Source organism: Moschus berezovskii, chromosome 2 (assembly GCF_049115385.1).
Source record: "Moschus berezovskii isolate FMDL1 chromosome 2, NW_MosBer_1.0, whole genome shotgun sequence".
In the NCBI taxonomy this organism is placed as follows: Eukaryota; Metazoa; Chordata; class Mammalia; order Artiodactyla; family Moschidae; genus Moschus; species Moschus berezovskii.
In genome coordinates, this window is record NC_142461.1 from 67,040,557 (window position 1) to 67,058,561 (window position 18,005).

Sequence of the window (18,005 nt, forward strand, 5' to 3'; positions counted from 1 at the left end):
CTGCTGAGGAAAACGTCCTTAAGTCAAGGTACTTGGATTCTACTCCTTTCTCCATCACTAAGCCCTGCGTACCTTTGCTTTCATAGTCCATCTTTTATTTTTTTTTCCTTCTTTTTTTTAAAAAGAAATAGGTGATTGAGAGAACTGTTTTTTAAACGTTTATTGAAACATAGTTGATTTACAGTGCTGTGTTAGTTTTAGGTATATAGCAAAGTGATTCAGTTATACATATGAGATATATGCATAATTTGTGTATATATATAAAATTTTAGATGGTTTTCCATTATAGGTTATTACAAGATATTGAGTATAGTTCCCTATGCTATACAGTAGGTCCCTGTTGGTTATCTATTTTGCGTACAGTAGTGTGCATATTTTAATCCCAAACTTTTAATTTATCCCTCCCTTCTCTTCCTCCTTTGGTAACCATAAGTTTGTTTTCTATGTCTGTGAGTCTATTTCTTTTTTGTAATTTTGTAAAATTTTTAAATTCTAATATAAACAATATTATATGATATTTGTCTTTCTTTGATTTACTTCACTTAGTAAGATAATTTCTAGTTCTACCCATGTTGCTGCATACATTCCTTTTATGGCTGAGCAATATTTCACTGCATTTATATGCCACATTTTTTTTATCCATCCATTAGTTGATGGACACTTAGGTTGCTTCCATCCATGTATTGATTATTGTAAATAGTGCTGCTATGAAGATTGGGAAGCATGTATCTTTTCAAATTAGAGTTTTCTCCAGATATATGCCTAGGAGTGGGATTGCTGGATTATATGATAACAATATTGTTAGTTTTTAAAGGAACCTCTATACTGTTCTCCATCGTAGCTGCACCAATATACATTGCAACCAACAGTGTAGTAACCTTTTTCTCCAATTGAAGAAAATACAAGCAGCAGAAAGATATGCCATGTTCTTGGATTGGAGGAATCAATATTGTTAAAACAACCATATTATCCAAGGCAATCTATAGATTCAATGTAATCCCTATCAAATTACCTATGGGATTTTTCACAGAACTAGGACAACTTTTTTTAATTTCTATGGAAACAGAAAATATCCTGAAGAGCAAAAGCGGTCTTGAGAAAGAAGAATACAGAGAGAGGATTCAGGTTCCCTGACTTTAGACTATACTACAAAGGTAGTCATCAAAACAGTAGAGTGCTGGCATAAAAACAGAAATATAGATCAATGGAAGAGTATAAAAAGCCCAGAAATACACTCATTTCATTTATGGTTAGTTAATCTATGACAAAGGAGGTAAGAATAAGCAATGGAAAAAGACAATCTCTTCAATAAATGGTGCTGGGAAAACTTGACAATTACATATAAAAGAATAAAATTAAAACATTCTCTAACACCATATACTCCTCAGACAGCCATTTCGCTCTTTTGCATTTCTTTTCCATGGGGATGGTCTTGGTCCCTGTCTCCTGTACAATGTCACGAACCTCCGTCCAGAGTTCATCACGCACTCTATCAATCAGATCTAGTCCCTTAAATCTATTTCTCACTTCCACTGTATAATCATAAGGGATTTGATTGAGGTCATATCTGAATGGTCTAGTGGTTTTCCCTACTTTCTTCAATTTAAGTCTGAATTTGGCAATAAGGAGTTCATGATCTGAGCCACAGTCAGCTCCTGGTCTTGTTTTCGCTAATTGTATACAGCTTCTCCATCTTTGGTTGCAAAGAATATAATCAATCTGATTTCGGTGTTGACCATCTGGTGATGTCCATGTATAGAGTCTTCTCTTGTGTTGTTGGAAGAGGGTGTTTGCTATGACCAGAGCATTCTCTTGACAAAACTCTATTAGCCTTTGCCCTGCTTCATTCCGTGCTCCAAGGCCAAATTTGCCTGTTACTCCAGGTGTTTCTTGACTTCCTACTTTTGCATTCCAGTCCCCTATAATGAAAAGGACATCTTTTTTGGGTGTTAGTTCTAAAAGGTCTTGTAGGTCTTCATAGAACCGATTAACTTCGGCTTCTTCAGCATTACCGGTTGGGGCATAAGCTTGGATTACTGTAATATTGAATGGTTTGCCTTGGAAACGAACAGAAATCATTCTGTCGTTTTTGAGATTGCATCCAAGTACTGCATTTCGGACTCTTTTGTTGACCATGATGGCTACTCCATTTCTTCTAAGGGATTCCTGCCCACAGTAGTAGATATAATGGTCATCCGAGTTAAATTCACCCATTCCAGTCCATTTTAATTCACTGATTCCCAGAATGTCTATGTTCACTCTTGCCATCTCCTGTTTGACCACTTCCAATTTGCCTTGATTCATGGACCTAACATTCCAGGTTCTTATGCAATATTGCTCTTTATAGCACCGGACCTTGCTTCTATCACTGGTCACATCCACAACTGGGTATTGGTTTTGCTTTTGCTCCATCCCTTTATTCCTTCTATAGTTATTCTCCACTGAGCTCCAGTAGCATAGGAGAAAAGGAAAGATATAAGCATCTGAATGCAGAGTTCCAAAGAATAGCAAGGAGAGATAAGAAAGACTTCCTCAGTGATCAATGCAAAGAAATAGAGGAAAATAACAGAATAGGAAAAACAAGAGACCTCTTCAAGAAAATCAGAGATTCCAAGGGAACATTTCATGCAAAGATGGGCTCGATAAAGGACAGAAATATTGTGGTCCTAACAGAAGCAGAAGATATTAAGAAGAGGTGGCAGGAATACACAGAAGAACTGTACAAAAAAGTTCTTCACGACCAAGATAGTCACGATAACGTGATCACTGACCTAGAGCCAGACATCTTGGAATGTGAAGTCAAGTGGGCCTTAGAAAGCATCACTACAAACAAAGCTAGTGGAGGTGATGGAATTCCAGTTGAGCTATTTCAAGTCTTGAAAGATGATGCTGTGAAAGTGTTGCACTCAATATGCCAGCAGATTTGGAAAACTCAGCAGTGGCCACAGGACTGGAAGAGGTCAATCTTCATTCCAATCCCAAAGAAAAGCAATGCCAAAGAATGTTCAAACTACAGCACAATTGCACTCATCTCACATGCTAGTAAAGTCATGCTCAAAATTCTCCAAGCCAGGCTTCAGCAGTATGTAAACCGTGAACTCCCAGATGTTCAAGCAGGTTTTAGAAAAGGCAGAGGCACCAGAGATCAAATTGCCAACATCCGCTGGATCATGGAGAAAGCAAGAGAGTTTCAGAAAAACATCTATTTCTGCTTCATTGACTATGCCAAAGCCTTTGACTGTGTGGATCACAATAAACTGTGGAAAATTCTGAAAGAGATGGGAATACCAGACCACCTGACCTGCCTCTTGAGAAACCTGTATGCAGGTCAGGAAGCAACAGTTACTGGACATGGAACAACAGACTGGTTCCAAATAGGAAAAGGAGTACGTCAAGGTTGTATGTTGTCACCCTGCTTATTTAACTTATATGCAGAGTACATCATGAGGAACGCTGGGCTGGAAGAAGCACAAGCTGGAATCAAGATTGCTGGGAGAAATATCAATAACCTCAGATATGCAGATGATACCACCCTTATGGCAGAAAGTGAAAAGGAACTCAAAAGCCTCTTGATGAAAGTGAAAGAGGAGAGTGAAAAGGTTGGCTTGAAGCTCAACATTCAGAAAACAAAGATCATGGCATCTGGTCCCATCACTTCATGGGCAATAGATGGAAAAACAGTGGAAACAGTGTCAGACTTTATTTTCTGGGGCTCCAAAATCACTGCAGATGCTGATTGCAGCCATGAAATTAAAAGACGCTTGCTCCTTGGAAGGAAAGTTATGACCAACCTTGATAGTATATTAAAAAGCAGAGACATTACTTTGCCAACCAAGGTCCGTCTAGTCAAGGCAATGGTTTTTCCCGTGGTCATGTATGGATGTGAGAGTTGGACTGTGAAGAAAGCTGATCGCCGAAGAATCGATGCTTTTGAACTGTGGTGTTGGAGAAGACTCTTGAGAGTCCCTTGGACTGCAAGGAGATCCAACCAGTCCATTCTAAAGGAGATCAATCCTGGATGTTCATTGGAGGGACTGATGCTAAAGCTGAAACTGCAATACTTTGGCCACCTCATGTGACGAGTTGACTCACTGGAAAAGACTCTGATGCTGGGAAAGGTTGGGGGCGGGAGGAGAAGGGGACGACAGAGAATGAGATGGCTGGATGGCATCACCGACTCTGTGGACATGAGTTTGAGTGTACTCCGGGAGTTGGTGATGGACAGGGAGGCCTGGCGTTCTGTGATTCATGGGGTCGCGGAGAGTCGGACACGACTGAGCGACTGAACTGAACTGAACTGAACACCATATACAAAAATAAACTCAAAAGTTATTAAAGATTAAATGTAAAAACAGATACTATAAAACTCCTAGAGGCAAATATAGGCCAAACACTCTTATCTGTCTCCTGTCAAGCCACTCCAGTACTCTTGCCTAGAAAATCCTATGTATGGAGGAGCCTAGTAGGCTGCAGTCCATAGGGTTGCTAAGGGTCGGACACGACTGAGTGACTTCACTTTCACTTTTCACTTTCACACATTGGAGAAGGAAATGGCAACCCACTCCTGTGTTCTTGTCTGGAGAATCCCAGGGATGGAGGAGCCTGGTGGGCTTCCGTCTATGGGGTCACACAGAGTTGGACACAACTGAAGTGACTTAGCAGCAGCAGCAAAGTAATGGAAATAAAAATAAAAAATAAAACAAATGGGGCCAAATTAAACTTAAAAGTTTTTGCACATGACAATCCTTCTTACTCTTAAATTAAGAAATCTTAATTTCCTCATCTGTGAAGTGAAATAATAATAGCTTCTTCCCTATCAGCTGTACTAACTATTGTGAAGATCCAGTGAGAAAACCAATGTATGCAGTCTATGGTTTGAAGAAAGATAAGAAGGATACTGCAGTAAGTGTTAAGAGAAGGAGGGTTCCAGGAACACTGGACAAAGTAAGAACAAAGACAGATATAATGATGAAACCATCTCCATAGTCCAAGTCTAAGATCTGGAGTGGATATAATGCTCCCCAAGTTCTTCCGTTCTTTGTGGCTTTTGTAGAAGACAGAAATAATTTTTTTGACAAAGACACATGAGAGTTAAAAATTAATAACCAGAGGGAAAAAGCACAGTGATTCATCAAGCTGGTTTTAGAAAAGGCAGAAGAACCAGAGATCAAATTGCCAGCATCCGCTGGATCATCGAAAAAGCAAGAGAGTTCCAGAAAAATATCTATTTCTGCTTTATTGACTATGCCAAAGCCTTTGACTGTGCAGATCACAATAAACTGTGGAAAATTCTGAAAGAGATGGGAATACCAGACCACCTGACCTGCCTCTTGAGAAACCTATATGCAGGTCAGGAAGAAACAGTTAGAACTGAACATAGAACAGACTGGTTCCAAATAGGAAAAGGAATACATCAAGGCTGTATATTGTCACCCTGCTTATTTAACTTACATGCAGAGTATATCACGAGGAACGCTGGGCTGGAAGAAGTACAAGCTGGAATAAAGAATGCCAGGAGAAATATCAATAACCTCAGATATGCAGATGACACCACCCTTATGGCAGAGAGTGAAGAGGAACTGAAAAGCCTCTTGATGAAAGTGAAAGAGGAGAGTGAAAAAGTTGGCTTAAAGCTCTACATTCAGAAAATGAAGATCATGGCATCTGGTCCCATCACTTTATGGGAAATAGATGGGGAAACAGTGGAAACAGTGTCAGACTTTATTTTTGGGGCTCTAAAATCACTGCGGATGCTGACTGCAGCCATGAAATTAAAAGAAGCTTACTCCTTGGAAGGAAAGTTATAACCAACCTAGATAGCATATTAAAAAGCAGAGACATTACTTTGCCAACAAAGGTCCGTCTAGTCAAGGCAATGGTTTTTCCCGTGGTCATGGATGGATGTGAGAGTTGAACTGTGAAGAAAGCTGAGCACCGAAGAATTGATGCTTTTGAACTGTGGTGTTGGAGAAGACTCTTGAGAGTCCCTTGGACTGCAAGGAGATCCAACCAGTCCATTCTAAAGGAGATCAGTCCCGGATGTTCGTTGGAAGGACTCATGCTAAAGCTGAAACTCCAATACTTTGGCCACCCATGCGAAGAGTTGACTCATTGGAAAAGACTCTGATGCTGGGAGGGATTGGGGGCAGGAGGAGAAGGGGACGACAGAGAATGAGATGGCTGGATGGCATCACTGACTCAATGGACATGAGTTTGAGTGAACTCCGGGGGTTGGTGATGGACAGGGAGGCCTGGCATGCTGTGATTCATGGGGTCGCAAAGAGTCAGACATGAATGAGCGACTGAACTGAACTGAAGATATAAATGGTAGACAGGTACTGATTTCCTAAAATGAACTCTGCTTAGCACAGAAGTAACTCAAAAGGTCTATGTACATAGGGATTCGTGTAGCCACTCAAGATGAGGAGGACCTAAAAGACAAACAGTTCTCACTTCTGCATGAGAGTCAATCCTGTGAGAATATCTAGGGCAAGAACAATTAGATTATGCCGACCACCAACTCTTGATGGGGCCAACTGAATAGATATGTCCTTCCTCTATCATCCAATCTGTGATCTCCCCTATCAGGGCACTTTAAAAGAGGGCATCCAGTTTTGGCCCAAGATATTCAAAGATTTTTGCTTCTCTATGAAAATCTCCAAACCAGCTCTGAATATTCTATGTTATCCCTAATAGGAGCAAAGGTTGCCCTGGAAAAGTAAGGCAGAATACTTAGAATTCCTCTTTGACTTCATTAACAATAACTTATTAGAAAGTGAAAGTGAAAGTCTCTCAGTTATGTCTGACTCTGTGTGATGCCATGGACTGTAGCCCAGCAGGCTCCTCTGTCCATGGAATTCTCCAGGCAAGAATACTTGAGTGGATTGTCATTTCCTTCTCCAGGAGATCTTTCCAACCTAGGGATCAAACCCAGGTCTCCTGCATTGCAGGCAGGAACCACCAGGGAAGCCTTTAGAACTTCTTAGAAACACAAGTTATTTTAGCAAACAAACTTTCCTGGTCCATTCTAGCTAGTTTTCCAGGCTTTCAACATTACTACCATAACAATAGGGCTTCCCCAGTGGCTCAGCGGTAAAAATTTGCCTGCAATGAAGGAGATGCAGGACTTGCAGGTTCGATTCCTGGGTCAGGAAGATTCCTGGAGGAGGCCATGGCAGCTCTCTCCAGTATTCTTGCCTGGAGAATCCCATGGACAGAGGAGCCTGGCAGGGTACAGTCCATAGTTGTGGATGTCTATAGGGTTTCAAAGAGTCAGACACGACTGAGCACGTAAGCATGCACCATAACAATAAATAATCCCATGGCTTTTCAAGCCTCTTCTATGACTATTTATTGAGAATCTATTATACTCTTAGACCTGTGTTTGTGAAAATTAGAGGATTATAAAATGGAAAAAAAAAAAACCTGTATAATTTGTTTTCCTTGGAGCTCTTGCCCTCATCTGCAGAAGCATTAAGTTCTCCATGGAATAACCACAGAGACCACTTTGAACAATGCACCAGGTAAAATGAGGTCATGTCCAGCTTTGAGCTGCCCAGGATGGATACATTTACAAGGCACCTTCTTTTGGATTGATATTAGTAGCAAATCCACATCTATATGTATGTTTTTTTCTTTTATCTATGTCAGAGGAAGACAAGAAGGAAACATACCAAAATTTAATTAATGTTTCCCCTTAGGACAACAAGTTTGTTTTTTCTTCTCTTTTCTACTTTTGAGTACTTTCCAAATTGTTGTTAGTGTGTAATGGAAAGTTGGTAAGAGAAGTGGTGAAGTGAAGTGAAGTCACTTAGTCGTGTCCGACTCTTTGCGACCCCATGGACTGTAGCCTACCAGGCTCCTCCATCCATGGGATTCTCCAGGCAAGAACACTGGAATGGGTTGCCAGTTCCTTCTCCAGGGGATCTTCCCGACCCAGGGACCGAACCAGGGTCTCCGGCATTGCAGGTAGATGCTTTACCCTCTGAGTCACCAGGGAAGCATATACTGTACAAGTGAAAAGTGAAAGAGAAAGTGAAGTCGCTCAGTCGTGTCCGACTCTTAGCAACCTCGTGGACTGTAGCCCACCAGGCTTCTCCATCCATGGGATTCTCCAGGCAAGGGCACCGGAGCGGGAGAGGTGGTAGGGGGCACAAAATCACATTTAGAATCTAACCCCATACCAGTCAGAGATACTGCTGCTGCTAAGTCACTTCAGTCGTCTCCGACTCCGTGCGACCCCATAGATGGAGATGCTAGAAGGGCCCAAACAATCTTGTGTGAAGCTTGTGTGCACCAGGACCCAGGGACCCCACAAGAGGCTCAGCCAGACCTGCCTTTGAGTGTTTGAGTGTCTCCTGTGGAGTCACAGGTCAGTAGTAACCTGCCATGGGGACAGGGGCTCTGGCTGCAGCAGATCTGGGAGACGCAGCATGTGAGCCCCACCATAGAGCCACCAAGCAGACAACCCAAACACTAGAGAACAATTACACCAAAGAAGTTCTTGTGCTGTTATGAAGCTTCTGGGGCCCTCAACAGATTTCCCAACCTGGGTTTTCAGCAAAGGGACTGAGAAGCCCCAGGGAATTTGACTTTGAAGGCCAGTGTGATTTGATTATAGAACTTCCACAGGATTTGGGAAACAGACTCTTGGAGGGCACAAACAACAACTTTTGCATATCAGGACCCAGGAGAAAGGAGCGATGACCCCACAAGATACTGAGCCAGACTTGCCTGTGAGTGTTCAGGAGTTTCTGGTGGAGGTGTGGGTCGACAGTGGCCTGACATAGGGTTGCTGCTGCTGCTGCTGCTAAGTCACTTCAGTCGTGTCCGACTCTGTGTGACCCCATAGATGGAAGCCCACCAGGCTCCCCCTTCCCTGGGATTCTCCAGGCAAGAACACTGGAGTGGGTTGCCATTTCCTTCTCCAATGTGTGAAAGTGAAAAGTGAAAATGAAGTCGCTCAGTCGTGTCTGACCCTTCGTGACCCCACGGACTGCAGCCTACCAGGCTCCTCCATCCATGGGATTTTGTAGGCAAGAGTACTGGAGTGGCTTGCCATTGCTTTCTCCGGACATGGGGTTAGGGGCACTAAATTCAACAGTCCTAGCATAAGTCCTTTTGAAGGAGGTCACCATTACTGCCAATACCCCTACTGTGGTTTGACCTCATGCCAAAATACAGGGAGGGAACATAGTCCCACCCATCAATAGAATATTAGATTAAAGATTTACTGAGCATGGCCCTGCCCATCAGAGCAAGAACCAGATTGCCTCACAGCCAGTCCCTCCCATCAGGAAGCTTCCACAAGGCTCTTAGCCTTATTCATCAGAAGGCAGACAGATGAAAACCACAGTCACAGAAAACTAACCAAACTAATCACTTGGATCACAGCCTTGTCTAAATCAATGAAACTATAAGTCATGCAGTGTAGGGCCACCCAAGATGGATGGGTCATTGTGGAGAGTTCTGACCAAATGTGGTTCAGTGGAGAAGGGAATTGTAAACCACTTCAGTATTCTTGCCTTGAGAACCCCATAAACAGTACAAAAAGGCAAAAATATAATGACACTGAAAGATGAACTCCCCAGGTCAGTAGGTGCCCAATATGCTACTGGAGAAGAGTGGAGAAATAACTCCAGAAAGAATGAAGAGGGGAGTCAAAGCAAAAAAAAATACCCAGTTGTGGATGTGACTGGTGATGGAAGTAATGTCAGATGCTGCAAAGAACAGTATTGCATAGAAACTTAGAATGTTAGGTCCATGAATCAAAGTAAATTGAAAGTGGTCAAACAGGAAATGGCAAGAGTAAACATTGACATTTTAGGAATCAGTGAACTTAAATGGACTGGAACGGGCAAATTTAATTCAGATGACTGTTGTATCTACTACTGTGGGCAAGAATTGCTTCCCTTAGAAGAAATGGAGTAACCCTCATAGTCAACAAAAGAGTCCAAATTGCAGTACTTGGGTGCAATCTCAAAAGCAACACAATGATTTTTGTTTATTTCCAAGGAAAATCATTCAGTATCACAGTAATCCAAGTCTATGCCCCAACCACTAATGCTGAAGAAGCTGAAACTGAATGGTTCTATGAAGAGCTATAAGACCTTCTAGAACTAACACCAAAAAAAAGATGTCCTTTTCATCATAGAAGACTGGAATGCAAAAGTAGGAAGTCAAGAGATGCCTGGAGTAACAAGCAAGTTCGGACTTTGAGTATAAAATGAAGCAGTACAAAGGTTAACAGGATTTTGCCAAGAGAACACACTGGTCATAGCAAACACCCTCTTCCAACAACACAAGAGACAACTTGTATATCACCAGATGATCAATACCGAAATCAGTTTGAGTGTACGTTACAGATGAAGATGGAGAAGTTCTATACAGTCAGCAAAAACAAGACCAGGAGCTGACTGTGGCTCAGATCATGAATTCCTTATTGCAAAATTTAGACAAGCTGAAGAAAGTAGGGAAAACCACTAGGCCATTCAGGTATGACCTAAATTAAATCCCTTAGGATGAAACAGTGGAAATGACAGATTCAAGGGATTAGATCTGAGAGATAAAGTGCCTGAAGATCTATGGACAGAGGTTCATAACATTATACAGGAAGCAGTGATTAAAACCATCCCCAAAGAAGAAATGCAAAAAGCAAAATGGTTGTCTGAGGAGGAAATAGCTGAGAAAAGAGGAGAAGCTAAAGGCAAAGGAGAAAAGGAAAGATATATCCCTTTGAATGCAGAGTTCTAAAGAATAGCAAGGAGAGATAAGAATGCCTTCCTCAGTGATAAATGCAAAGAAATAGAGGAAAACAACAGAATGGCAAAGACTATCAATCTCTTAAGAAAATTAGATATACCAAGGGAACATTTCATGCAGTGATGGGCACAATAAAGACAGAAAATCATGGACCTAGGGTCGCAAAGAGTCAGACACGACTGAGCGACTGAACTGAACTGAACTGAATAGAAGCAGAAGATAGTAAAAAAAAAGAGGTGGTAAGAATACACATAAAAGTGAAAGTGAAGTCACTCAGTCGTGTCCGACTCTTAGCGACCCCATGGACTGCAGCCTACCAGGCTCCTCCATCCACAGGATTTCCCAGGCAAGAGTACTGGAATGGGTTGCCATTTCCTTCTTCCAGAATACACAGAAGAACTATACAAAAAAGATCTTAAATATCCAGAAAACCACAATGGTGTGATCATTCACCTAGAGCCAGACATCCTGGAGTGAGAAGTCAAGTGGGCCTTAGGAAGCAGCACTATGAACAAAGCTGGTGGAGGTGATGGAATTACAGTGGAGCTATTTCAAATCCTAAAAGATGATGTTGTGAAAATGTAGCAGTCTATATGCCAGAAAATTTGGAAAACTCAGCAGTGGCCAGAGGACTGGAAAAGGTCAGTTTTCATTCCAGTCCCAAAGAAAGGCAATGCCAAAGAATGTTCAAACTACCACACAATTGCACTCATCTCACACAGTGGCAAAGTAATGCTCAAAATTCTCCAAGCTAGGCTTCAACAACATGTGAATTGAGAACTTCCAGATGTTCAGGCTGAATTTAGAAAAGGCAGAGGAACCAGAGATCAAATTATCAATATCTGCTGGATATAGAAAAGCAAGAGAATTTCAGAAGAACATCTACTTCTGCTTCACTGACTAGGCTAAAGGCTTTGACTGTGTGGATCACAATAAACTGGAAAATTCTTGAAGAGATGGGAATACCAGACCACCTTATCTGCCTCCTGAGAAATCTGTATGCCGGTCAAAAAGCAACAGTTAAAACTGGACATGGAACAATGGACTGGTTCCAAGTTGGGAAAGGAGTGCATCAAGGCTGTATATTGTCACCCTATTTATTTAACTTATATTCAGAGTACATCATGTGAAATGCCAGGCTGGATGATGCACAGGCTGGAATCAAGATTGCCGGGAGAAATATCAATAACCTCAGATATGAAGATGACACCACTTTTGTGACAGAAAGTGAAGAGGAACTAAAGAGCCTCTTGATTAAAGTGAAAGGGGAGAGTGAAAAAAACTTGCTTATAACTCAACATTCAAAAAACAAAGATCATGGCATCCAGTCCCATCCATTCACAGCAAATAGATAGGGAAACAATGGAAACAATAACAGACTTTATTTTCTTGGGCTCTAAAATCACTAGAGATGGTGACTACAGTTATGAAGTTATAAGATGCTTGCTCCTTGGAAGAAAAGCTATGACAAAACTAGACAGCATATTAAAAATCAGAGAGATTACATTACCAACAAAGGTCTGTATAGTCAAAGTTATGGTTTATCTAGTAGGTATGAATGGATGTGAGAGTTGGACCATAAAGAAAGCTGAACAGTGAAGAATTGATACTTTTGAACTGTGGTGTTGGAGAAGACTCTTGAGAGTCCCTTGGACTGCAAGGAGAGCAAACCAGTCAATCCTAAAGGAAATCAGTCCTGAATATTCATTTTGAAAGGACTGATGCTGAAGCTGAAGCTCCAATACTTTGGCCACCTGATGTGAAGAACTGACTTATTAGGAAAGACCCTGATGCTGGGAAAGATTGAAGGCAGAAAGAGAAGGGGATGACAGAGGATGAGATGGTTGTATGGCATCACACACTTCATGGGCATGAGTTTAAGCATCCTCCAGGAGTTGGTGATGGACAGCAAGCCTGGTGTGCTGCAATCCATGGGGTCATAGAGAGTTGGACACAACTGAGCAACTGAAATGAATTGAATGGAAAGTTATAGGTTTTAAAACTTATAATGGAAAGTCTAAATTTTTAGTGCATCCCACTAATATGTACTCACTAACAATGTGTTCCTTTACATGCTTGTATGAGGCTAAGTTCTGTTATGATGTTCATTTTATCATGTATGAAGATTTCAAGGTGTAGATAGATTACATTTTTGCCCAAGTACACACAACTGGTAAGTAGTAGACATAAGAATTAAAGCTAGGTAATCAAGCTCTAGAACTTGCTCCCTTAACCATTCTGTCCTACTGTGTATTTTTTCACATACAGTGATCATACATTTTCTTATTCGCAACCTATACGTGCAGTGCTTAGTCGTGTCCTTTATGACCCCATGGTCTGTAGCCCACCAGGCTCCCCTGTCCATGGGGGTTCTCCAGGTAAGAACACTGGAATGGGTAGCCTATCCCTTCTCCAGGGTATCTTCCCAACTCAAGAATTGAACCAGGGTCTCCTGCATTGCAGGCAGATTCTTTACCAGCTGAGCTACCAGGGTTCCAAACCCTAGGCTCCTAGAAAATCTTCTGAACTTTGCAGAAATTACTTCAAAAGGGAAAAAGAAAGGAACCCACAGAGGAAAAAGATTCAGCTTCAACATATTCTTTGGCCATTGTCATCATAAATTATACCTAGAATATGTCCTGAATGATGCGTTCTCCGGAAATGTGAAACTGTGATTCTAGAGGAACTTCCCAGGTGGTGCTAGTAATAAAGAACCTCCTTGCCAGTGCAGGAGACCTAAGAGATGTGGGTTCAGTCCCAGAGTTGGGAAGATCCCCTGGAGGAGGACATGGCAACCCACTCCAGTATTCTTGCCTGGAGAATCCCATGGACAGAGAGCCTGGCAGACTAAGGTTCACACAGAGGGTCACACAGAGTCGTACATTACTAAAGTAACTTGGCACGCACACACGTGATCCTAGAGGGCTATAAACTGTGAAAGCTGGTGGGAACTGCCAACACAGATGTCGGCTCCCCAGGAATCCAGGCACTAAAGTCAAAGTTTATTTTAAGTGATGAATGTCAACCAGTGTTTCGACCTAAGCATGGGCTTTTGTGAAATTCATACTCCAGTGTCTTAAAATGCTTCATGCATGAAATGAATAGTTCTCTTACAATTATTTTTTAAACACATGGACCAAAGACTTAAACGCTTCCTCCATTTTCTATGATATCTATAAAAAGAGGGATTGAGGCAGTTTGATGTGGGGAAATTTTCTCACCATTCTTTCTACACCTCCCCTCCCCTAATTCTTTGTCCTAGACATAGCAGAGCATTATGGAGGGATATGTTGGGAGGCAGAGGGTGAATTTCTTGACTTAATATTGAAGTTGGCTTGTTACAAGGTGGAATGCCTGTTTGTGAACTAATCTCCCATATGTCAAAAAGACCAATTGTTTGTTGAGAGAAAGGGATGGCCAGAGATGTGAAATGAGGTCAGATTCCCTAGAGTGCAGTGGTTCACATGCCAAAGGAAACAGACGATAGGGGATGTAAAGACACAAGTAACTTCCTTAATGAAGTAAATCTTAAATCATCTAAGTGTACTTTAGAGAGCATTCTGGCTAGGGTGGGTCAGCAGGTCGCAAAGTTTGTTGCTTCTGCTCCCCAAGATTCTCCTTCTCCTGGGAGCTCTCTCAGATTACCCCTGCCCCACAGCACTGACCTCCAGGGAAAGGAGTGACCACTGTTTGCTGACACTCTTTTCCTGAGGCAGGATTACGGCTGTTCCCAAGAAACACTGTGCAGAGTTGAAATGAACTTTGTAAGCAGTAGGATTTTAAAGAGGAAGTCAATTGAGAACTCAGAGCATGGTTCTCAAGATGGAACTTCAGCTTCACTCAGCCTGGAGCCAACTGCAGGTCTCCTCCTCCCTCACCCTGTCTCCTGAAGGGCACTGCCTTATTCTTCCTCCTCCTCACACCCTGAAAGCACCACCAGAAGTGCTTGTCGGGATCTCTGCCCTGCTCAAGGGTTAGCCTGAATAGAGCAGGGAAGGTTGAGATCCTGAAGTTGCTCTCTCCTGCCTCCCTCTCCAGACCACTCCTTCCCTAGAGGATTGACTCTTATGTGAAAATCCATTCTGAGGAGACCTGCCAAGACTTCATATAAAACAGATGACAATATTATAAGAAATATACAAAGAGCAAGAGTCTTTATATATATAAATACATATGTGTATGGGGAGAGTGTATTTGTATTTTTCATGAGTCAGAGATGTTAGAATTCCCTGTCAGTTTAGAATTTTTCTTACCAAGACTGTAGATTTGGCTCCCCCATTAACTTCATATGCTACTCTAGCAAATCTCTTCATCTCTCATAATTGAAGTGGGCTCTTCAATAAGATGTGGGAGTTCTATCAGTCCCTCTAGAAGTTTCCCTGCTGGGCCTCCTCTCTGAAATTACAGAGGAAGCTAGCATTTGTTATATATATAGAAGTACCGATATTTTTGTGTCCCTCCAAAAGATTATGGTAGCAGGGGATTAAGGCCAATGTACAGACAACTATCTAATAAAATGTCTATGATAAGGGGAAATGAGTCAGGAAAGAGAAAGAGTATGAGAGACTAGGGCAATTAGAGGTGGATTCTGGGAGAAGAAAGTATTAAGGAAATAGTGATGCTAGTGTTGATCTCTTTCTGAATATTCTGTTTTTTCCCTGAGTATACAGACATATCTTATATGTCACAGTCTTAATTACTGTAATTTTCTATTGCCTTAATATCTGGCAGTAGAAAAACTACATCTTTGTTGCTCTTCTTCAAGATTATCTTGATGATTATTGGCTTTTTGTATTCCCATACATATTTTAGTATCAGCTTGTCAATTTCCATTTTAAAAAAGCAATGATAACTTTGATTTAGATTGTCTTGAATCTATTGATCAATTTAGGGAGATCTGACTCCTTTACAATATTGAATATTTCAGTCTAAGAAACATGATGTATTTAGGTCTTCTCAAATTTCCCTCAATTATGGCAGTTTTTACAGCAGAGGTGTTTTGCATTATTTGTTTATTTCTAGGTATCAGGTGGATTTCTATGTTACTGCTTGTGGTATCTTTATAAAAGTGTATATTCTAGTTGCTTATTGGTGGTGTGCGAAATGTAATTAATTTTAAAATAGTGCTTTATATCTAGCAACCTTAGTAAAGTCATTTATAGTTTACCCATAGATTTTTTTCAGTTTATGGTTTATAAAATCATATTATCTGTAAATAATGACAATTTTATTTATTCACTTTCCACCTGTAGAAGATTGAATGATGACTATCCAAGGATGTCAAATCTTAATTTCTGAAACTTATAAATATTATCTTGTTTGGAAAAAGGCTTTTTGCAGATATAATTAAGTTAAAAATCTTGAGCTAAGGAGATTTTTGTGAGTTATCTGGATGGCCCTAAATGCCATTATGAGTTATCCCTATTAGAGAGAAGGAAGGAGAGATAATAGACACACGGAGAGGAAACTGATACAAATATGGAGGCAAAAACTGGGGTCATAAAGCTACAAACCAAGGAACACTAGGTCAGCCACCAGAAGCTAGAAGAAACAAGGACTGGATTCTCCCCTAGGGCCCCCAGAGGAAGCACAGTCCTCCAATTTTCGGACTTCTAGTCTCCAAACCTATAAAAAGAATAAATTTCTGTAGTTTAAGCCACCAAGTTTGTGGAAATTTATTACATTACTCACAAGAAACTAACACACCCCACCATCCAAATGGTATGTATATATGTATGTATTGCTTTCTTGCTCTGCCTAGGATTTCCAGGACAATGTTAATAGAGGTGTGACAGCAGATACATATAATACCTTTATTTCAGTAAAAAAAATTATTTCCTAAAAACAGGGACCACCAGTCATTCTTTTTGCTGTTGTTGATAGCAGATTTTTTTGTCTTGTTTCTAAATGATGTTGACTGAAAAGTTTTTGTAAGAAATTCATTAAGCAGACTTGGGTAAGTTTTGTCTACTCCTGGTTTGGTAAGAATATTTTTGTGAACCAAGGTTAAATTTGATACAATTTTCAATTATGTAATTTTTCTGCAATTATTGAGATGACATAGTTTTCTCCCATTATTCTATTTATGTGTTAAGTATACTGTGCTTTGTTTAATTTTATAATATACAATGATAAAATATTATAATTTCTTTGTACAGAACTAAATGTCCATCTATTATCATATTTATTCTGCTTAGAGAAGTTCATTTAACATTTCTTAATACTTCATGCAGGTCATTTGGCAATAAATTTTTTCAGCTTTTGTGTGTCTGAAAAAAAATTATTTTCTCTTCATTTTTATAAAGATATTTTCACTGAGTATAAAATTCTGAATTGACAGCTTTTTTTTTTTTTCAGGGCTTTAAAGATGCCGCATTATTGTCTCCTGGCTTATGTAGTTTTGGTTATATGTCTGCTGTCATTCTTCACTGCTCTGTTTGTAGTGTTTCTTTTATTTCCACCTACCTTCAGTATCTGCTCTTTAATTTTGATTTGCAGGAGTTTTATTATCATTTTTCTTAATGTGTATGTCCTCTCTCCCTCTCTATCACCATGTGTGTGTGTGTGTGTGTGTGTGTGTGTGTGTGTGTGTGTGTGTGTGTGTGTGTGTATGTATGTTTTCATTCTGCTTGTATCTATAGTTTGTAGTCTTTTACTAGGGGAAATTCTTAGTAATCATCTCTTCAAGTACACATATTTGTTTGACCCTATTTTCTCTCTCCTTTCTTTGTGGACCTTAAGTCGTGTTTACATTTGACCCACAGTTCTTGGATGCTAGTTTTTGTCACTTTTTTTCTCTCCCTGTTTCAGTTTGGATCATTTCTGTTGATATATTTTTTAAATCATTGCCTCTTTCTTCATGTGTATCCTGTCTTATTATAAACCCACCCTGGGAATTACTCATCTCTGATATCCTGTTGGGGTTTTCCCTAGTATTTCTATCTGATTATTTTTCATAATTATCCATTTCTTTGCTGAAATTCTCCATTCATTTATGTGTGTTATTTGTGTTTTGCATGAGATTCTTTAATATAAATTATAGTTATTTTAAACTATCTATCTGATAGCTCCAACATCTGTATTATCTCTGAGTTTCTAAGTATATTTCTGCCAGTGATCTTTTCCTTTGACAATGGGGTAGTATTTTTTTTTTCTTGCTTCTATTTCATAGTTTTTACTACATACCTGATATTATATGTAAAAAGACAATAGAGATGGAAACAAATAATACTGCCTGAAAGTAG